Below are 24,610 nucleotides of genomic sequence, written 5' to 3' on the forward strand. Positions count from 1 at the left end.
TGAAAGGAGGGGACTTCCTTATAATATCAAAAATTCTGATTCAGGTACAACTTCACATCTTTCCTATTCTTTTTTACTTGGGAATTTTTATAAATGATTTACTTTTACTTCTAGGCAGTTACGAATAACAATGTCAATAGTAGATATCGACAAGGTGATTCAGTCCATTCTGAGAAATATACGTGGATGTCTACTCTATGTTGTAAGCTTCCAGATGCTGGAAATTATAGCTTGTATAAAATATAAACTATTGTTGAATTTTATTTCTTTTGGTACTTCTACTTCTGAATGCTAGCATCGGCCAGTAAAATTGTATTCTTAACACTTTTTCCTTTACTTATGACCGTTAAAATTCACTTCAAATTCCATTCCAAGATATCTCTTATTTCTGATATCTTGCCATCCATTCTATATCTGATAATTTTAAAAGCTACTCTCAAAACACTAGAGTTTTATACTGTTTCTCCAACACTAACCTTGATTTCTTCCAACCAACACGAATCAACTTAACATAAAATGAATTCATCTTCTTGGTCCTTTGTACTTCTCACTAAGTTTGCATAATACTTATGAACAGAAATCAGAAAGCTTTCCTTTATATAAATAATGGTGTAATACGTAGTTTTTCTGAAGACATAGTCAACAAATGCAAAATTCCAGAAAGTTTTGAAAGACTATTTGATGTTCATTTTATAGGTAATAGTATGGCCATATTATATTTGTTTAATGGTTCCAGTCGTCTTTTCAGTAGTATGATCTACAATATAAGAAGTGAACTAATAATAATTACAAAATAGTATTATAAAATTTGCTATTTATAGAACTTCTCTTGGCAAGGTTGGTACAATTTAGTTTATCTATGTCAAAAAATAACAAATTCTCAATTATTTGGTCAGTTGTGTATATCCATGTGCAGAAAACTTTACCTGATTATATATTTAAGTCACAGGTAAATTTTGATCACCTGCAAACTTACTTGGTTCACCTGCCTCCAAGTTAGAAATGCAACAAACAGCACCAGCAGGTGCATCAACAAACTTAATTAACGTTTCCATTATTTGCAGTTGCTCATTACAAAGCTGCTTTCTATAGTTCATCCAGTCTTTAATTTATCACAAAACAGCCAAACTCCATAACTGTGTACTTGCGACTTGAGAAAGTTCTATATAAAATACTAGTAAGTCTGGTAGTTCCAATTATCTAAATTTCATTCAGGTTTTTTGCTCAAGTGCCAAATATTGATAAAGGACTTTAGTGATAACTGTATCTAAAATCCCATTGTTTTGGGTAAAAAAATATTAAACAATTATCCACCTTATTTGGTTTCCTTTTCAACAAATCCCTTGAATGACCTTACATTATATCATATAATATATATTTGTTTATTATCTGGGTTCTCCACTACAATGAAAGATCGCTTATGGAAACAGGGTTTTTCTCTGCTTTGTAAACTACTCTATTTTCTGTATCACGAAAGTGACTGATGCTTAATAGGGGCTCCACAAATATCTGTTGAATGAACAAATAAAAGAGCCACTGTAGAGAGAGAAAAGTCTGTCCACTAACCTTGGATGACTCTCTATGATATAAAAATCTTAATGTGTTTTGTTTTGTCATAGTCTAAAATGTAGAGATTATCCTTGGGAAAATAAGAAATACTTCCACAAAAGAGAAAGGATAAAGTCTGTTGAGAAAAAGAGCAGAACCTGACCTTTAACTGAATAATAACGGAAAAAGAATTTGAGAAATGAGAAGATACACCATCTCTGGTAGAATTTATATACATTTAGGTATAGAATAGGTGGCATATTCATTATTAAACATGGAAATTCTTATTGTAAAGAATACATTCCAACGTTATTATAAAAATAATAATGAAAATAATCAATTAACAGTAATTATATTGAAGAATGTTAAAATGACAAAGAACAGATGTATCAGACAGACCTGTACCTTGGCTCTATCAGTTTCCATTAATTTTTTTTTTACGTTTCATCTTATTTATTCACAAATCAACAACAAATATAATAAGGATGTTGAAACCATGAAATGGAGTCACAAAGAGCACTGGTAAAAGAGATTTGTGACAATTGTCCCAAATCAATGTTCTCCTCCTATTGTTGGATAGACATCTAACCTACATTACCCATTCTCTTTTACTTACTCTGTAAGTTCTATTCTATTGAACTGCCAATTGATGAACTCCACTTCCAGATATGGTTCATGGCACTTCCCATACACTCTTTTCTTCTTCCATCTTGATAGAGAGAAAAGGACATGAGCCCTTGGAAGCCATATGGTAAGGATGGCAAGTTCTCTGACAGCCTGGATCCCTGAATGACCACATGGAGGAAGGCAGTTCTGCAGATCTTTTGACCCACTCATTACTATAATAAGAGCAAGAAATACATTTAAAGTGTTTTTAGCCCACTTTATCTTTTCCCCCAGAAAATAGTCAATTTTAACATAAATCATAAAATTTGATATACTGACTGTAATAAATACTGGTCAGCTATGTTATTTTAGTGGCTGCTTTATGCCAGGACACGTTGCATTTTTTAAGTTGTCTAAGTAAATAGTGGGTCATTACTTACTTCATGGGCAGAGATGATATGAAAATCTTTGAAAGTGACAAAATCAATATCCAGATACAGTCAAAAACTCCTGTGTTTTAAAAGATATCATTATTTCATCCATAAAGGTTATGTTGAAAATGAAAATTCCCATTGATATGTGGATTTCTAATAATTAGCTAGAATTAGGTTCATTTGTTAGTTAAATGATTTATTATTAGATAACAACTTCAGATTTCATTCCATTCAAGTTCCCGGTAGAGCAAAATTTTACTTAAGGTATTTAAAGCCACAGTAGAATAGGTTTTTTAAAAATGATACAACTAGTTTAGTGTTGTAGGTATCTATTATAAACAATACACCACTATACATCTCACCTACTGACCTATAAAGATTTATACTAATTATAAGTTACTTTTATGATGGGAGGAAACTAAGAAATATTAACTCTGATTGCATTATTTAATCCCACCTTCTCATTCATTTATATGCTTGTTTTCTTCACATATATTTGGAGAATGTAAGAACCAAACTCCAAATTTCTTATTCTAAAGAATATAAATGAAAATAGTATTTGGGTAGAATAAAATTTATAAAAAAAGAACAACTGTAATGTTTACATAAAAACATATGGGTAGGAGGAAATAGGAATGAGGCAGCACTACAGGACTTACTTATGTGTGTGTGTGTGTGTGTGTGTGTTTTAATGTTTACTTATTTTGAGAGAGAGAGAGCTTGCATGTGTTTGCATGTGCACGCATGCAAGTTGGGGACAGGCAGAGAGAAAAGGAAAGAAAATCCCAACCAGGCTCAGCACTGTCAGGGCAGAGTCCAACATGGGGTCAACTTCATGAGGCATGAGATCATGACTGACTGAGCTGAAATCAAGAATCAGATATCTAACCAACTGAGCCACCCAGTCCCTGCAGGACTTACTTTTTAAATGAATTTTGGTTTCCTGAAAATAATCTGTCTTTATTTTTTTTCATTTATTTTAATTTATATCCAAGTTAGCATATAGTACAATAATGGTTTCAGGAGTAGAATCCAGTGACTTATCAGCTACGTAATAACACCCAGTGCTCATCCCAACAAGTGCCCTCCTCAATGCCCCTTGCCCATTTGGGCCATCATTCTACCCAAGACCCCTCCACCAACACTCAGTTTGGTCTTGTATTTAAGAGTCTTTTATGTTTTGCCCCCCCTCCCTGTTTTTTGTATTATTTTTACTTACTTCCCCTTATGTTCATCTGTTTTGTATCTTAAATTCCACATATGAGTGAAGCCCTATGATATTTGTCTTTCTCTGACTAATTTCTCTTAGCATAATATACTCTACTTCCATCCATGTTGTCACAAATGGCAAGATTTCATTCTTAATTGCCGAGTAATGTCCCATTGCATATATATACCACATCTTCTTTATCCATTTATCAGTCAATGGACATTTGAGCTCTTTCCATACTTTGGCTATTGTCGATAGCACTGCTATGGGTTGCATGTGCCCCTTCAAAACAGCACTCCCATATCCTTTAGATAAATGTCTAGTAGTGCAGTTGCTGGGATGTAGGGTAGTTCTATTTTCAATTTCTCGGGAAACCTCTGTATTGTTTCAGCATAGAATGGCTGCATCAGTTTGCATTCCAACCAGGAATGCAAAAGGGTTCCTCTTTCTCCACATCCTCACCAACATCTGTCATGCCTGAGTTGTTAATTTTAGCCATTCTGCCAGGTGTGAGGTGGTATCTCATTGTGGTTTTGATTTGTATTTTCCTGATGATGAGTGATGTTGAGCATCTTTTCATGTGTCTGTTAGCCATCTAGATGTCTTTTTTGGAAAAGTGTCTATTCATGTCTTTTGCCCATTTCTTCACTGGGTCATTTATTTTTGGGGTGTTGAGTTTGATAAGTTCTTTATAGATTTTGGATACTAATCCTTTTTCTGATGTCATTTGTAAATATCTTTTCCCATTCCATACGGTGCCATTTAGTTTTGCTGATTTTTTCCTTTATGTGCATAAGCTTTTTATCTTGATGAGGTCCCAATAGTTCATTTTTGCTTTTGTTCCACTTGCCTCCAGAGAAATGTTGAGTAAGACGTTTCTGCAGCTGAGGTCAAAGAGGATTTTGCCTGCTTTCTCCCCTAGGATTTTGATGTATTCCTGTCTTATGTTTAGGTCTTTCATCCATTTTGAGTTTATTTTTGTGTGTGGTAAGGTCAAGAAAATAACTGTTTTTAATACCTATGAACATGAAACACTATACGTAATTTATTTTATGTTAGAATACTACATTCCTCCAAGTAAAGTCACCCTCAATCTTTTGCAAGGCTGTCAGATGGTGTTCTGTCTTTCAAATAGCTGTAAAGGCTCAAAGTCATAGGTTGATAACAAATTTGTCAATAAGCATTAGCGATAGCAAATACACTTAGAGCAAAATGAAATTGTGGATATTCAATTATAGAGCAATCAACTTTGTTGATTTGTTTTAATACCTGAAAGACAGCCCCAACTTTCACAGATTAACAACACACCATCTGTATCCAAGCTTGACACTAATTGCTAGTAAAACAAAAATGAAAGCTCATTTTCCAAAACTGCAAATTGCAACTTGTAATCAAATTCAAGATGGTCATTTTCTCAAAAATTTTCCATGATCCTGTAACTAAGGCAAACTAAAGACGTACCATTTTTTTTCCTTTGAGTTTTCTCCTTTAGCATTTTGGACTATAGTTGACAATAAATTTACTCTACAGCATTTTTATTTCAAACCCCGGTCATTTGTTTATGTGTATGTGTATACTGTAACTCTTCTAAATACAACAAGGAAGACTAAATACCTGTTCCTACTAATAGTGATTCCTAACTGTCCCCTTATTTCCATAAATTATCTTGAATTTCCATATGACTACTAAGATGGCAAAATGAGCTATTACGAATTATATTTGAGTTACGAGGAGGCTGCATTTCATCAGAGTAGAAAAATATATGTTATAGTGTGTATAATCATTGAGTAAGAATAGACATATTTTAAAAATCAGGTTTGAATAAAGGATTAATGGAGGAACATAGCATAATAGAAAAAGTCTCAGCACCTGAATTTTCAGGTAGGTTTGGGAGAGTAGAAACCATCTTCAGCCTGGGCTATTGTTACCTTTGATAACAGTAATTATCTACTAAAGACTAAATAAAAGCAAAGCATAATTCACCTCTTAGAAGAAGAAAGAAATCTCATAGGGAGACTAGAAAGGGAGAAAGCTGAAGTTCTAGGTCATTGGAATAAAAATTAATACATGATGGAACTAGAGATTACTGGGAAAGAAAGAAGCCATGTACTCAGATTGGATGGAATATTATTGTGATATTACTTTCTAGATTCTCTACTTTCCATTTTCTAGGATGATTGAGGGGTCTTGAATCTTGATTTGGAAGGGTTCCAGGGCAGAATATAGTTTATTGCACATTCCCTGGACTTTCTTATTTGATGAGATGACTGATTATAATTAAAGATTTATATCACTTACTTGATACCCATTTTAAAATGCAAATGAGCATGATAGTTAAAAAAGATTAACTTGCTGCAAATTAATTTGATCTACTTAAATTTCTAACAAGGCATAAATTAGAGATACAACACGTGTGATCTTTCAACTTACAATTATGAGAGAATTGGGCAGGCAAGTGATGGAGGTTGGAAGTGTAGAAAGTGTCAAGGGGGAGAAGAAACCTAAAAGAGTCACAGCAGAGAAAATCTGAAAGCAGCATGGTTCATAGTATAGTTTCAATGAAAAAGTAGGACACTGGTAATATAAGTGAGTAAACAACTCAAAATGGATTTGTTCTCTTGAAATTCTGCCTAAATTGCAAATTGCACTCACAAAAATTAGGTGTTACCAAGTTATTTCCTTTGACAAGTATAATGTGGAAGGGAGATATTCTGTATGTCCAGGGAGCGTTTGTGTGAATGAGAAGGTAATGATCATTTATTGGATGGTTTGTTGCTGCCTTTATCACAGCCTTCCATTATGAGACTTCAAATGGTCTTGCATATAATCTAAATTGAGTATTAATTATGTTAAATGTATACTAGGAAGGAAAGATCTAGCATGAATCAGAATTGCATCAATTCTTAATATTTAGAAGAGTTCAAACAGACCTGTGAACTGAGTGGGACTTGAAATTTCAATGTTGTTCAAAAACTGAAGATTTTATTCAAGTAAAAGTTCTTGTAAAAATAACTATATGAAGCATGACAAGTTTGCCCAATAACAATTAGTTTTTGTATGAACTGAGAGACATTTTGAATAGATTGTGCTATCTGGCAACTCGGTTTGTCCCTGAGTTCCTTTCATTTTCATAGAGAGGAGAGGAGAGGAGAGGAGAGGAGAGGAGAGGAGAGGAGAGGAGAGGAGAGGAGAGGAGAGGAGAGGAGAGGAGAGGAGGGAAGGGAAGGGAAGGGAAGGGAAGGGAAGGGAAGGGAAGGGAAGGGAAGGGAAGGGAAGGGAAGGGAAGGGAAGAGAAGAGAAGAGAAGAGAAGAGAAGAGAAGAGAAGAGAAGAGAAGAGAAGAGAAGAGAAGAGAAGAGAAGAGAGAGCAGGGGGTGGGGGAGCATTATATGTAAAACTATAAAGAATTTTTTAAATACTTTTTTACTAAATTTTCTCTTATACTGTGTTACTTTGCTAGTTCCCCAGAAAAGATGTAATCTGAACAATAGTGAGTTAGAAAAACAACATTGTTCAAACAATACTGAAATATCTTGACATCTCTAAGGTTCCAGTTCCTTGCAAAACAATGTAATAATACCTAGCAAGGGAAAATAGAGACACCTGAATTTAGGTGATGATAGAGTACCTATAACATGTCAAAGTGTTCACTGCAGGAAATCTGAGATAGGTAAGGTAGAAATAAATACAGAAGAAAGGTATGTGGTAACTCATCAGATGTATAAATGAATCTATAAGAAATATCTAAGTATTTCTCAGAAATGCTATAAGATTTTTATCATAAATACTAAGAAGAGGACCCTGAAACAGATTTCATGGTGGGGAGGTCGTACTCAAGTCTTCACCAAGATGGTGGTACAATAAACCCCACCCTCTATCTCCCACAAAGATCAACAGTTCCAAATTTATCCATGAACAAAAATAGTTTTGAGAGAGTCTGGTGTCCACTTAAAAACTTTTCGCAACACAGCAGAACAAAATAACCCAAGCAGAACTGCCCCAAAAGAGAAAAAAGACAACTTCAGTTTGCTTACATCATCCCACGTCCTAAGAGGGAACTCCCCAGCTAGAAAGAGTTCCTTTCCTTGCAGGGAAAGGAAGAACAACCGTGGAGGGACTAGCTTCCCCAGCCTTTGGAAGCACTGCTCAAAGGCCCCACTTCCATTTTACTCTACCCAGACTGGCCAAACCAGGGTGTCTAGGAACAAAAAAGAAAAGCAGGGCTACCAAGAGCAGCTTCGCAGCAGGAGCCCTTGTGGTCCACAGTGACCAGCTCTACAGACAAACTCAACCGCTCTTCGCTCTTCCCCACTGAAGAAGAAATCAGCCAGCACAGCTGCTGTGAACCCCCTGCAGATTTCAGCAGCCTTTGCTCCAGGTATTTGCATTTGCTTGAGCCAGCTGCTTGAGTCTTGCCTCTGCCCATGTCAGAGCCAGGGAACCCAACCAGCAGCCAGCCCGAACCTCTGCAGCTGGCCGAGTACAAGATGCCAGTGTAATCGCTGCGGCTGACCCCCACCACCAAGGGTTAACATGGGGTTAGCCCTTCTGGCTGTGCACCTCCACGATCCTAATCGGCCACATCACCCTTCTTCGCCACCGTGAAACCATGGCAAGACTCAACAAGCATAGTCATACACAAGGACAACCAGGGCACCTGCAACTACAGTTATGCCCTGAGATGGACCTGGCCCTTGCGGCCCTCACCACTGTGTGTGTATCTACAGCTAGCACCTGCCACTACTCAGGCCCCTAGGGCAACTTCCCAGTCACATGTGCACACCTGACTGGCCCTGGCCATCACTGCTGCCCACCCTTGTTCCTAGCTGCTGGACATCTAGATGCTGCTAAGCCGCGTGGAGCCACTAGGGATTCACCACGGTGCTGATCACACACAGTTGCTGATGGCTGTGGAAGCCAGCAGCCTGATGCCACCTTCGGCCTGGTGCCAGCACGTGTCCATGCATGTGGTATCCTGCAGCTATAGACCCAGGGTAATAACACCCTCCACCATGTCCCCACATGCCGATGAAAGTCTTTCCATATGAAGTCAGTCCAAAAGGTATAGAAGAGGTGTCTCCTTCTTTACATATACAGACAGTTATGCTTGGTTACAGCGATTATGAAGAATCAGGGAAACGAGTCTCCACAAAAGGAGTATAATAAACTTCCAGTAACTGGCCTCCAAAATTTGGAGATCCAGGAATTACCTGACAAAAATTCAAAGTAATTGTTCTAAATACACTCAATGATCTCCTTTCTGTGTGTACATACCAAAGAAATGAAATCAGAATTTTGCAGATAGGACTTCACTCCCATGTTCATTGCAACATCACTCACAATATCAAGATAAGGACATGTAGTAATCGTCCTTCAATGGGTGAATGGATAAAGAAGTTGTGTGAGGGGTGTGTGTGTGTGTGTGTGTGTGTGTGTGTGTGTGTGTGTGTATACACTGGAGCATTATTCAGTCATGAGAAAGAAGGGACTCCTATCATTTGCAACAACATGGGTGGCTTTTAGACTTTGAGGGCATTATGCTAAATGAAATAAGTCACAGAAAGAGAAATACTGTATGATATCACTTACATGTAGAGTCTCTAAATGCCAACCTCATACAAAGAGGGAGTGGAGTAGTGGTTACCAGGGGCTTTGGGAAAAGGAGAGACGGTGGTCAAAGAGTGAAACTTTACAATGGGTTTCAGAAAAAGAACCAGAGAATCTATTATATTAAAGTCATGAGACTTAGTCTCATTCTAAGGCACAATCTTTTTTTTTTATTTTAAATGTTTTATTTATTTTTGAGAGAGAGAGAATGTGTGTGTGGCACAGAGAGAGGGACACACAGAATCTGAAGCAGGCTCCAGGCTCTGAGCTGTCAACACAGAGCCCGACGCGGGGCTCAAACTCATGAACCGTGACCGTGAGATCATGACCTGAGCCGAAGTCAGATGCTTAACTGAGCCACCCAGGCACTCCTGTAAGGGACAATCTTAATGGTGAAATTATTTATTGATAGCAAATGTTCATTGCCTCTCTTCTGCAATTTTTTTTGTGTCAAGTAGAGTTGAAAATTTTTAGTTCCAATCCGTTATTATTATATAGCATCTTTATTACATCTACCAATTTCTCCGTGGCTAGTTTCTGTTGTATGTAAGAAAAATAAAGTGATTGAAGAAAATCACTTCTAATATCCTTTATAATGCTTTATCATTTGTTTATAATTTTGAACAGTACAAACACTGAGGTCCATTTTAAGAATGGATTACATTTTTGTCTATAAACTATTAATCAGATTCCAATAAATGATGACTTTTCCAGAATTAAAACTTGTAGCGAAAGAAAATTCTGCTTCAATTACTTATGTCAGAGGCATACCACAGAGAATGTATTTGTGTATATGGTAATACAACCTGATGCGTATTTTCAGTTATCTGTCACATAATACGTTTATCAATGGGTTAAACAGCCTCATTGTCCCAAAGACAAAAACAACATGGATCATTGAGCAAGTGAAACAGGATCATATGTTGAACTTGTCTGGAATTTTTCTAAGAAAGGGACAAAGGATGTTTTCATTTTATGTAAAGAGGAAAAATCATCTTCAACACACATTTCCCAGACTAAACACTTTGCCTGGCAAGAGATTAATTTATAAACACGAGATTAAATTATTCATTTGTATAATGTTTTCGGGAAATGCAGCTTGATAAATTAAACTCAATTATTTTTTGACAATACATTTTATTCTCTACTTCTCCAAATAGAATCGTCAAAATGGCATGCATTTATTTCCCTAAGCAGAATTCAGAAATGGTCATATATTTTTTAATTCTCATTTGGATCTATTGTTCAATGGATGTACCTTTTCACCTAAAGCATGTCATAAATTTCAAATTAAAATAAATGAGGAATTTATGGATTTTTGTTCGCATAAATTAAATATCTAAGCATGTTTCAAAAATTCAACCAAGTATGTGATTTCTACGACCAGTACTTACTATATTTCTCTTATTCATTTATTTGGTGCAGAAGATAATATCTAAGCTATTTAGAAACCATGGCTTTCTTTGTAATTTTGGGCACGGAATTTCAGAGTAGCCAAACATTGCAGTTACTTAAAATGTAAAGGACTCTAATAGCTGCAGATATCAAGGACATGTGTGTTCACAAAGATAGCACATTTAATAAAGCACACACTCATCATTTTAGGGTCAGTTACTCTGACATCCATGTTGGTAATGGCATCACTAAAATTCTATGGTAACATCTCTCCAAAGTTACCATTGAAGGCGATGGCTTAACACCACCGTGACACATCCCCGTCAGGGTGGTACTCCCCGTGTTGACCTTGACAGGGTAGATCTTGAAAATCATTTAGCACCACCAAGTTACAAGCTAGTCACACGTGGGTTTATGCAAGCTAAACTTGACTTATAGCAAGAATCACACAATGAAATGCGTTGCCGCATAAATGAGGGAAAGTGGCTGGTGATGGCATAAATGTTTTATTTTAACAAGTTAATGTCATCCTGTAGGAACAGCTTTTGTGGTTGTTTTGTTTGTTTGTTTTTAAGTGAGCTTGATGCCCAATATGGGGCTTGATCTCATGACGCTGAGATCAAGAGTCACATCCTCTACTGACTGGTACTCAACAGCAAATGTTTTACCATACGGCACCTAATTCAAACTCAGTTTAAGATGTACAACATCTGACTTGTGAATTCTCAATTTAAAAAAATGTTTGTAAGTATTTATTGTTTCCTTTTCACAAGGCACCAATTCTGTGAGTCAGACAAAATTCAACCTTGTGACCCCCTAACCCAAGACCTTTGTTTTACTTTTTGCAGATTTTAAAAATAAAATCCAAACAACAGACAAACAAACACACAAATACAATGTAGTTCCATCGATTCTATGATTGATCCAATGTGTATCCCTTTGTGACACGTGTTGACAGGTTTTGCAGTCACTAGTTCATTAATGTCAAAACTTGATTATTTTTAAATATTTGGAGAGTTTTCTTAAAAAAATACTCATTGTTTTAATAAACAATATTAAAGAATAATATTAAAAGATTAAAAAGATTTTAAAAATCTTTAAAATAATTCTTTAAAATGTAAGTATATGAAAAACAGGCAAAACATAATGATTATTTTGTAGTGTCTTTTATAAAGAACTGGGAAGTAATTCTAAACTTTGAAAGGCTGGCTTGAAACCACAGGCGGAAAGATTGCCCCTGACAGTGACACTTTTAGATAAACCCATAATGGAGCTGAGAAAAGCTAAGCAACCACCTCAAGATCAGAGGGCTCCCAGGCCAGCAGGACTTGACATTAACCTGATTACAACTATTCACACATCTAAAGAGAGAATGTTACTCAGAAGGGGGCTCAGCTAAATACAGAAATACAAAAAGAGAATTTTGTAGTATTAAATATTATATAAATACACTTAACCTCTTTCCAGAAGAGCGGGTGCTTAGATACTGATCACTGACTATATTACCACAAGTCCCAATTTAAAGGCTTTCCCTAGTGTGAGGATAAATGCGTTAGAGAACAAAATGAATATGTCTGGTTATTTGATGTGGTGTGGCCGATGTCCATTTGGTCAGTTGGTGAGACCGAATCCCTGGAATCATATTGAGGTCTGCTGCTAATGCATGAGCTGTTGGAACACAAATTTTGTTTTTCTTTGGCTTGTCAAAGGTCCAGCGGTCCCCCTGCTCATTTGCCTTCACCCGATGTCCAGCAGTGATGAGCCACCTCTCTCCAGGTAGGTTGACCATCCTACACATTTCACCTAAAGAATCATAGGAACTGCGTCCACTGCTCTCACCTTTGCAAAGCCTCTTGTCAGCTTGCCTCCCAGCATGTGCTACCTTCCACCTCTCCCCACAGGGCAGGAACTGACAGGTGGATTACTTTTATACACATGGTACTGAGAGTGGCTAAGACATGCTACCTTCAACTCCCTTCTGCTGCCCCAGGTTGTTGCTGAAAACCCTACAGTGTTGTCTTCTCCATGACCCCTAACAGAAACGATGACAAATGACCCTTTTCTGTCCGTATGCACCTATTATTTCTTCACATTGAACAAGACTTGGTTTAATGATCTCCCCTACCTCCGCCCACCATTTTCTTCCAAATATCTTTCAGCCTGGATAGAATGGGCAACCTACTGCCTTTAGAACATAAAATGACAACATTATGATCTAGACTAGTAAGCGTGGCTCTTGATATACAAAATAGGAGCTAACAGAGTTTAAAAATATATATATTTCATCTATGAAAGAATATTATATTCTATATCTTGGCAAAAATAAAAAAAATAAAATTTTGTTTTTCTCTTCATTTCTACTAAAACAGTCTTTATGTCCTACCCTCTGGTTCGCAGGGAGATGATCAGATACGTAAAACGGCAGAAGAGAACACATTACATATTTAAAAAGCAGTACTTCCGTTGCATTGATGATTATTGATGCCTTTTATACTACATACTTACTATCTATACAAGTTATTTTAAAACTCCACTTAACAACAAGTAACCTTATGAACAGGTTACTGTGTGAAATTTTCTGTGCAACGTAGAACACGTTAGTTCAGTTAATCTTTACTCTTTTGATCCCATGTTTAGAGACCAGATGACTATGCCTTACATAAATCACCTCGCCTTAGATTGAAGAACTTCTAAGTAGTGTGAAGCTGGTATTTAATGTCAATGAGTCTGTCTCCAGAGCTTGTGCTATTAGCCATTATTTTATGTATAGCATTTATATTCACATTGATTCAACATGTATCCCTTAAGCATTACCTATGAAAAAACATTTTGCTAGATATGTGTGCTGAGATACCTCTAAAGTTAATTTAACAGACCTTCAAGGAGCTGTTAGTGTAAGGAGTAGTGATGAAACATATAAATAATACATTTCAGGCAACCTATGAATAGTCCCCTAAGAGCTATAGATACATCACGAAATACATTTCTTTCTTCCTTTTTTTGCTTTATGTGTTCTTCCTTCTTCCACTTCCTAATATGTTTTACGTATGTGACCTGTGGAAAATCCATGATCCTTTTACTCTTCTATTTTCAGCAAAGAGAAAGCCAGAATGTCCTGCTCACACAATTGAAGATGTCAAGATCTTGTTTCCAGGTATGAATAAGTGATACCATTGACACCCTGTGGACGCATATTATTTCGAGAAAATGAACATTCACTACCCTCTGGTATTCTTTTCATTTCAGTGACACTCAACCTGGGGATTGTTCATAATGTTTGCTGAAACTGTAAGGCAGAATTTACTCAGGACTCTCATGATAGGTATAGAAACCACTACAATGCGGTTTTTCAGTAGGGGAGACCAACTGGGCTTAACTGCAAATACAGTAAGAAAAAAAAAAAATAGAGCCAAGGACCAGGGCGGGATGTTTGGTGGATAGAAATTACTGAAAGGAAACATCGGGCGTAAAGGGGGATTCTGACTAATCGGATCTAGCAGCATTCTTGCTGAACACAGGCCACCATGATCTGATATCAACTGAAGATGGTGGGGGATGAGGAATTTGGCCAGATATTGAGGGTGACTAGATCAAGAGTGGGGATTCTGGCTAAACTGGTTTAGCGTGATTCTTGCTAAAAATTGGGCTCTTGAGGATATCCCCAAGAATGGGACCCAGCTGAAGAAGAGCTCAGAGGAGCCTGAGTAGAGTTCAGTCAAGGAAAGAGTCCTTGTCATGATCAAATGGCCAATATGCTGGAGTGAATGGAATCCTGCTCTTCATCAGTCCAGTGTAGTGACTAAGAGCACATTGTCTTTCCAGGTTCCAATCCCCTTAGCAATCTCTGACCCTGGGAAATTTCCTTAACCTCTCTATGCCGGTATCTTAGTCTGTAAACGGGGATAACAGTACTCTTTGACTGGGTCAAAAGAGATAAAGAGAAGTAATTTATACACTATATGCACCGCCTAAAATGCAGTAGGCATATTACTATTATTTTGTTATTATTAGAAATAAGCAACTTTTAATTAAATCATTTGGAAAACATACAGTATAACCAATAAATCTGTTGATGGATCCTATTATAATATAATGCATTTAAAAATGAATTGAAAACCTATTCCTATTTAGGTGGGAATGTTCATTTAAAATAAACAAACAGAGGCACCTGGGCGGCTCAGTCGGTTAATTGCCACATTCTTGATTTTTTGGCTCAGGTCATGATCTTACTGTTCACGAATGGGAACCCCATGTCAGGCTCTGTGCTGATGGTGCAGAGCCTGCTTGGGATTCTCTCCCCCCACCCCCACCTCCCCACCCCCGTCTCCTTTCTCTATCAAAATAAATGAACAAAATAAAAACATTTTAAAAATTAATAAAAAACCAAAGTACCAATGTTAAATTAGTAATTGTTAAATGAGAATGAAATCTTGCCATTTCCAACAATATGGATGGATCTAGAGTGTGTAATGCTAACTGAAATAAGTTAGAGAAAGACAAATACCATACGATTTCACTCATATGTGGAATTTAAAAAACAAAACAAAGAAAGGGAAAAAAAGAGACAAATAAAACAAAACAGTTCGTAACTATAGAGAACAAACTGATAGTCACCAGAGGAGAAGTGGGTGGGGGGATGAAATAGGTGGTGAAATAGGTGATAGTGATGAAAAGTACACTTATTGTGATGAGCACTGAGTAATATATGGAATTGTTGGATCACTATATTGCACATACATACATAAAATACAATACAATACAATACAATAAAATAAAATGAAATAAAAATAAATAAAATAAAATAAAATAAAATAAAATAAAATAAAATAAAATAAAATAAAATAAAATAAAATAAAATATAAAATTCCCTGGGGGATGGGGAAGAATTGCTAAACGAGTTTTGTTTTGTTTTGTTTTGTTTTACTTTTCTACTTATCATCGACTTACTCAACATAGATACATCAGTGCGAATTTTCCTCTACAATTTTTTCAAGATGTATCTAAATGATCCTTTCATTTTAGCAACCGAAATTTGAATCAGCAAAGAATAAAGCATGGTAATTGTTCCAATATGAGCTTTCAGTCAGGTTAAAATTCAGTTAGCAGATTCCATTTGTAAATATCCACAGAGATCTGAACTAAAGTAGAAGAAAAAAATAATAAACACGGATGAGAACTGAACTATAAGATTTTTTTATGAGCCTAAAGTTTTCCTAGAGAAGAGCTGTTCTTCTAGTCTTCATTGTTTTTTTTTATAATAAAAGTTCTCAATCTAGCTTCTATGATGCTATCTTTAATTATCTAACATAATTTCCAATGAATGATAAAAGCATAAGTAGAACGAAACGTTAAGGATTGATTATTCAGAAAGAATTGATTTTTGATGACTGATATAAATTATCATGTGGCTTCTGCTGTGTCCCAGAATTGTTTTTACCCATGTAAATAGAAATTTGAGTCACTTTGACCTTTTGTAATAAGCGAATTATGCTAGACACACAACTGTTCCATCTGCTTCCACATTCAGTTTTAATCAGAACTCCATTTAAATTTTTGTTCTTGGCAATCATTGCATGGCAAAACAAAACAACAAAAAATAAATAAATAAATACAACAGGAGAAATAAATGAGATGTTGCTTTGCCCTGGCTGATTAAATCATGATTCCAGGTAACATTCAGGTGACATTACAAGTTGTCAGAACAGCAGTGAGCTATACTTTGGAAAGGAAAAAAAAAATGTGTGAGGATGTTTATTTATTTCCCCATCCGATACAAGTGACAAGGTTGATATGAGAACACTGGCGTGTCTAGGAAAATATATCACCGTTTAAAGAGTCCTGTTATTAGGCACCGTGGAAGCTCTATCTGGGAGAAGCTTCCCATAGTTCGGGTAATTATCACAGTCCAGCATGCTAATTGCTTTTCGATCAGCAGGCTGTGCTTTCAGTGAATCCTGCTGAGCACTCCTGAACTGCACCTAGACCGCTCCCTAATGAGAACAGTCCTTCTCAGAAGTCTCTGACTTGAATCAGTAGGAAAGCATTATTCCAGGCTTTAAGGTTTGGAAACATTCTAGTCAATAGACTTTTGCTCAACTACTGTATGTTTCAGGATCATTCTGGAAACCATTCCATTCATTCCCCAAGTCTATGAGTAATCACCAAAGGAATCCACGGGAAAGCAATGAGCAGGCGTCAGCCAGGATCTTCTTCCTGTTTGAAGTTAATGTAAATGCAGTTAAAGTCAAAATACTATTTGGAGTTTCCATGTGTAGTGAGAGCCTTTTCCATGACACAGTGGACATTTCAGACATCTGGACCTGGATATCAGAATATTGTGAATTGATTTATTTGTGCATGTACACATGTGCGTATAGATGTATTTTATACTGACCGTGTGTAAACCTTTGCACTTTGTATTGTGTGTAAATCTAATTTAATTTAGAAACCCTATAAATGTGGAATTATTTCATATTTTTAAAACAATAAAACTGACATTGAATAAGAAAAGAAAAGCAAATTTCTAAGGTTATATAGTATGTGTCAATATGAACATTTAAATTCATCCCTCTGTGGTTTCTCTACTCATACTTAGTACAACTCAGTACAAATGTTAAAATTGCTATATGAAAAAAGTATATATATATACTTTTATATTACATATATATATATAGAGAGAGAGAGAGAGACAGAGACAGAGACAAAGACAGAGACAGAGACAGAGAGAGGCAGAGAGACAGAGAGAGACAGAGAAAGAGAGAGACAGAGAGACAGAAAAATATATATTCATATATATAAAGAGAGAGAGAGACAGACAGACAGAGAAACACTTGACTAATAGAGAATTATATAAAAAAGACTGGAGCTCAAATTTACCAGAACTGTACCTCTTTAATTAAAAAAAAAAAGTCAGTGTTCCCCTTAACATGACAAAGTTCAATATAGAGAAAGCTATCAAACTTCCAATTAATTAATGAAACCAATTTTATCTTGTCATTGGAATATAAGAAGAAACTAAAAACACTATATATTAATAGCTATTTTAATATATAAAAATTCAGGCACAGGAAGGCAGGATCCATCATGAGACAAACATATGCCACATAGAACCAATATGAGTGTAGCAACTTAGAAGGATGACAAATTTGCATAAAGTTTGAATAAGCAAAATACAGTCATGATTTATCAGGTTGTTGTATTCCTAAAATCTATGTTCAGTTTATATGGAAGCCATAGGTTCACAAGAAACACAATGTGCAATAAAACATTTCTTTCAAAACTAATTCTTCACTGGCTATCCTGAAGCAGAGGGGGTCTATTCCATGCTGCTTGCTACAGGACAGTGGACAAAAGATATATAGGAACATAGTAAATGGTCCTAAAAATCTTCTGTCTGACATTTTGTTGGTCTAATTTAGTTGTTTCACCGTGCCTATTTTTGAAGTGCAATTCTATGTATGTCTGCGAGTCTGGAAACTAATGAAACCCCATACTATACATTTAAGCCATGATTTTGATGGGATTGAATGAATAAAAATTATGTTTTTCCAGAAAATAAATATCTTGACATTTTAATTTTATTTACTTATTTATTTATCTATTTATTTATTTACTTAATTTTAGAGCACGCGCAAGAGAGCACAGACATGAGCAGGGAAGAGGGACAGAGGGAAAGAGAGAGAGAATCTTAACCAGACCCCATGCTCAGCATTGAATCTGATGCAGGGATCGATCCCAGGACCCTGAGATCATGACCTACGCTGAAATCAAGAGTTAGATGCTCAGCCAACTTAGCCACCCTGGCACCCCTGTCTTGACATTTTAAGGAATGAAATCACAAATGAAAACAGAGGTAATTGTATTGGGACTATCTGATTAATACCTTGTTTATTATTAAGCTGAAGAAGAACACAATATTTAATAATGACAAAAAAGTTATTTTATCTAATATTGTACTCTCAATCAAGATGACAGAACTTTTTTGTTTGTTTGTTTGTTTGTTTTTGGAGAAATGTCCAAATTGGATTATATACAAAAACTTTCAGGAACCATGTGCCAGCAATGGCTAAACCTTTCAGAGGAAACCCATCGACTTTCATTACTTAAAAAAACAAAAAGAACACAAACAAACAAAAAGACAAAAAAGTCAGATCTCTACACTGTGATAATATGAAGCCAATTAGATTGCCTGCATGCATTTGTAGGGTATTTTATTCTCTGTCTTTTGCATCATCTTGCTGAAAGAGAAGTTCTATGAGTAATTAACTCTTAAAATGTTAAGCAAATGATCATTAGTGAGATGATAATCATTGAAGCTTTAAAGCTAAATACTTTGTGTTAAACGTGGTGCAATAGTTACTTTAATAATTTTCTACATTTGCTCCATTGACATGATTGTGTAGCAGATGGGTTAGACCTACTCTGTATTCTATGCTTGTGCTATTCCCATTTTCTCAAGATCCTGAGGAATTCTTAACTAGGTAAGAAATTCATTCACATTCTTAACTCCACCTTCCATGAGTCTACTGTCTCCTTCCTCCTTCCTGTATTTTATGTTGATCTAATGTAGTTAATTAATGTAGACATAAAATAATCTGTATTATTTATTAAAATCCCTCAAGTTTTATGAGCAACTGTAATATTTTTAAATTTTTTTTTCAACGTTTATTTATTTTTGGGGCAGAGAGACACAGAGCATGAACGGGGGAGGGGCAGAGAGAGAGGGAGACACAGAATCGGAAACAGGCTCCAGGCTCTGAGCCATCAGCCCAGAGCCTGACGCCGGGCTCGAACTCACGGACTGCGAGATCGTGACCTGGCTGAAGTCGGACGCTTAACCCACTGCGCCACCCAGGCGCCCCAATATTTTAAATAACCTACAATGATTTGTTAAACCATTAATGTTAACCTAATAATAGTCTTTGTATATTAATTTTTTCTATGCAATTTATATTGATAGGTAAATGTCATGTGGTTAAAAGAGATATAATAAAATATGTCATATACATAATATTCCATAAACAACCCATGTGAGGATTAAAGTAGTTAAAGATTTTGCATATAAATGTGATTTTTGTAATTCACTTTTCCCACATTCGACATTAGAGCTTATTTTTAAAATTTCTCTCTTTCTAGGAAAATCACCTTTCTCTCTAAAACTGGGTCTTCACTTTTTTCCCTGATGTACCACATGCGGCATACCTGGGTGTTAATTACATGGGCAGGATTGCCTCAGAATTATATCTGTATCAACTGCAATTGTTTTTATGCCTCTATTGCTTTGTATACACTGTTTGTTCACTCTGGAACACATTGCAGATCAACTCTCCTGGAAAACCTACTCTAAGACAGAGATAAACGTCCAAGAGTTTCTTAGGATGTGCTCCGGGCATCTACAATTGTTGGAGGGGAGAAGCAGGAACAGCAAAGGGAAAATGAGGTGTGATACAGTCTGAAGGAAACCTCCACTGATGCTCTGGCGAGTTCTGAAGCTGGACTATCTCTAGACTTGAGGTTAGTAAGTGGGCTGGTGCAGAGAAAAAAAAACAACAACATCCAAATCTCAATTGAATAAGGAAACTGCAAACTCATTTACAGAAACGAAATGTCTAGCCCTTAGATGATGCAAATGTCAGACGATCAAATCTCCTTGTATGGTAGAAATTTCAAAATATTTTCCTGCAGGACCTAGATAAATTGATAATGAGAGCTGTTAAGTCGCCTCACCTAGTGTCAGACCTGGTTGATTCCCAATAACACTAGCATTTCTTATTTTACAGAGTAGATATCATGGTTTTTAACTTGTGTTGATTCCTATTATTAACATTATTATCATGGTCATCATCATTTTTATATTCTAAATAATATTATCTAAAAGTTTAGCTTTTATGAAAATTGTAGGTACCTTAAATTCAATGTGAAACAGACATACTGCCAGACGAGGGAGTGAGTTACAATGCAGCTGCCTGTGTGTAGCTTAGCTATGAATACAACATAGCTATTGATCATACATATAACTCAATTTACGTACATGATGATAGCATTAAAAATGAACGTTAACTGATATTAGATGTTCATCACTTAAAGTCATTTTATGATTCAAAATTGGAATGGAAAAACAAAACAAAAACGCTGTGCTTGCAAAAATTACTTGTAACAACGCAAACACAATTAAAGTAAAAATTGCCAAATCCCTGTGAGTAGATCATAAAAATTATGATAGTTCACTTTCAAAAAAATACTCCTTCCTCGATAGAAACAGACATTTTTCCAAAGAAGACATCCAGATGGCTGGCAGACACATGAAAAAATACTCAACATCACTCATCATCAGGGAAACACAAATCAAAACCACGATGAGATACCACCTCACACCTGTCAGAATGGTTAAAATTAACGCAAGAAACAATAAGTGTTGGGGAGGAAGACGAAAGGGGAGCCCTCTTACACTGTGGTGGGAATACTGTCTGGTGCAGCCACTCTAGAAAACACTATGGAAGTTCATCAAAAAGTTAAAAATAGAACTGCCCTACTACCCAGCAATTGTACTACTAGGCATTTACCCAAAGGATACAAAAATACTGATTTGCAGGGATACATGCACCTCACTGTTCATAGCAGCATTATCAGTAAATAGCAAAATTATGGAAAGAGCCCAAATGTCCATTGGCTGATGAATGGATACAGAAGATGTGGTATGCCTATAATGTAATATTCCTCAGCCATCAAAAGGAATGAAATGGTGCCATTTACAATGACGTGCATGGAGCTAAAGTGTATTATGTTAAGTGAAATAAATTGGTCAGAAGAAAACAAATACCATATAATTTCATTCATCTGTAGAATTTAAGAAACATAACAGATGAACATATGGGAAAGAGAGGGGGCTGGGAGAGAGAGAGAGAGAGAGAGAGAGAGAGAGAGAGAGAGAGAAGGAAATAAGCCATAAAGACTTTACAAGAAAAGAAACTGAGGGTTGATGGAGGGAGGTCGGTGGGGGATGCATTAAATGAGTGATGGGCATTAAGGGGGTCACTTGTTGGGATGAGCATTGGGTGTTGTATGTAAGTGATGAATCACTAAGTTCTACTTGAGAAAACAATATTAAATTACATGTTAAATAATTAGAATATAAATAAAAAAATGAAAAAAAAATACTACTTCCTTCATTCTGTTATTTCCTTCTGAAACTGCTCCTGGGAAGAAGGAAAGATTTCTAAATCTTTATATTTTCCTCTCTTTTTCTCTTTTTAATATGTATTCTCAGTCGGTTAAGCATCCAACTTTGGGTCAGGTCATCATCTCCTGGTTCACGAGTTCAAGCCCCACGTTGGGCACTGTGCTGACAGCTCAGAGCCTGGAGCCTGCTTCAGAGTCCGTGTCTCCCTCTTGCTCTGCCCCTCCCGTTTGTGCTCTGTCTCTCAAAAATAAATAAAACATTAAAAAAATTTAATGTATATTCTTATGTTATTAAGCTTTTAATAAAAATTCCTATGTTCAGTCTTTGAATCACTATTTTCATCCAAAACTGTCAGTTCAGCTGTTCAACCCATCCATTTCATTATTTTCCATTGAGATGATGAAATTTTTAAATTCCAAGATCACTAGAAAGATTTATTTAAAAAAATAAGTTGATTTGTTTATTCTGAGAGAGAGAGCACAAGTGGGGGGGGGAGAAAGAGAGAGAGAGAGAGAGAGAGAGAGAGAGAGAGAGAGAGAGAGAGAGAGAATCCCAAGCAGATTCCACACCACCAGTGCACAGCCTCATCTGGGGCTTGAACTCATGAAATGTGAGATTGTGACCTGAGCCATTAGTTGGTTGCTTAAGTGAGTCACCCAGGTCCCCCATCTCCAGAAGTATTTGTAATAAAGCTAATACCCTCTCAAAAATTTATTTTTTACTGTAATTAATTTATTAATTTATTTTTTGTAATTAACTCAGTCATTTACTACATCAATTGTTTAGTCTTTATCCTGCTTATTGATTCAAACATCCTGTTCAATGATGGTGGGTTCTCTGATTTTATTTATTTATTTATTTATTTATTTATTTATTTATTTATTCATTCCATGTAAGGTCTGATTCTTTGCTATTGGTAGGAGAGGAGCAGATCTTGGTGTTGTTCTGCTAGTGTACCTGCAGGGTGCAAGACTTCCCTGTGCCCCTAGGACTCATGAACTTGCAGAGAGCAGCATGTCCTAGGCAGCCCGGTTATGGCGTGTTCTACTTTGGCCCGTGAGCACCCTGAGGGACACAAGCGGGAGAGAGAGATGGGATGACTGACACACTGGCCAGTTGCAATTCTGCTATTAGTTACCCTCTGACTACAGGGGCCTTCCGCCTCCCATCTAGAGTTGTTGCATCAGCTTAGATCTCTTCTGAATGACGCTGACTTCCATCATAGTTACCTCCTCCTTGGTTGGGAGGTCATTCTCTTTGTTTGTCTTGTCATTGCTTTGTTTTATTTTACATTCTCCTGTACCTGTAAAACCTTTTTCCCCCCTATTATTTATATTCCTTCAAACTCTAAGGAACTATTTCTGACATTTTTTTTCTTTTTTTTTTTAATAAGCTTATGGATTTAGATTTTTTAAATGTTTGTTGCTTCGTGAAGTTAATGCAAATATGTTTTACCTTTGATCAGTCAGTAACGACTCAGTCTTTATTTGATGCATCTAATAGTAAAACCAGATCCTATTATGTAAACTGATTGGAGACCTTCTGTTTCCTTTAAGATGATAATGAACTTTATTCTTTCACACTATGTTAATAGTACAACATGCCATTTTATGACTGTAGCTTAATTTATTCATCCAAATTCATAATGTGTTTAGTGGAAATGAATAACACTAGTTCAATCAACAAATACTTGAATAGGATTCGATTTTGTAGTTATTTGTCGTGTATGTAGAGTAAATTTGCACTATGGGAAGATCATCACTCAATGTTTAATGTTAATCCATCTTCCTAACCTAAAGCGTTTTGCTTTCAAAACAATAATCTGTTCAATTGCAAACATACGGATACAAGAGGCACAAAAAAGATAATGTACAGCCATGATCAATAGCCTAACAATCTAAGACTAGTAGCTATTGAGCCCCTTGAGGACAGAAACAAACTATTACCTCATGGAAACTGTATTTGCCATAAATCATAGTCATTACTCAACATTTATTTGCTTTTACGTCACTGTTTTTTCGCCCATCTTTTATCTCCCCTTAAGATAATTCAAGAAAAATGTTAGAAATAAATTTAATATAGCTCTTTGAGAAGAATATTTGATGTAATTGTGGCAATTTTCCCGATAGTTGCATAGTTTTAGTAAAATATCAAATACTATATTCATGGTATCACAGGAGAAACAGAAAACAAAAGGCATGTTACTCAAATCTCGTTTGTAAGTACATACATCTATGTCTCTAACTACATACTTTGATATGTAATTTATAATAAATTTAATAATTTGTGCAAGCATTTGTTCCAATATTTTTAACCTTCAGCAGAAAATTAATCTCCAAATTGTGCTCATTAATCATTTTCACTCATACCCCATGATTTTTACAATAACTATAAAATCATTTAGGTCTTGATATAATCTTATCATATTTGTATCTGGTGTTAGTTCTTACTGACCTGGAGGTCAGTATTTTCATAAAACCGACACCTTTGTTCTATTATTGGGACTACTGGGGCCTGCAACAAAGTTTACTTTCCAGATCTGAAAACAGGAATCCAGCAAGTTGTTTATTAGTTTTATGAGGTTACTACTGTTTTGAGAGTGTCTTGGGGTACCTGGCTGGCTCAATCAGAC

At 36.0% G+C, this 24,610-nt stretch overlaps 1 long non-coding RNA gene across 1 annotated transcript; it reads left to right on the plus strand.

Annotated features, from left to right (window-relative positions):
• The first annotated feature begins 12,505 nt into the window (after positions 1 to 12,505).
• LOC123385434 lies at positions 12,506 to 19,312 on the plus strand. Its single transcript, XR_006597923.1, has 3 exons — positions 12,506 to 12,575; positions 13,894 to 13,953; positions 18,423 to 19,312. It is a non-coding gene; the product is annotated as an uncharacterized LOC123385434 (long non-coding RNA).
• Positions 19,313 to 24,610: the final 5,298 nt, after the last annotated feature.

The sequence above is a fragment of the Felis catus genome, chromosome A1 (genome assembly GCF_018350175.1).
Source record: "Felis catus isolate Fca126 chromosome A1, F.catus_Fca126_mat1.0, whole genome shotgun sequence".
Classification (NCBI taxonomy): Eukaryota; Metazoa; Chordata; class Mammalia; order Carnivora; family Felidae; genus Felis; species Felis catus.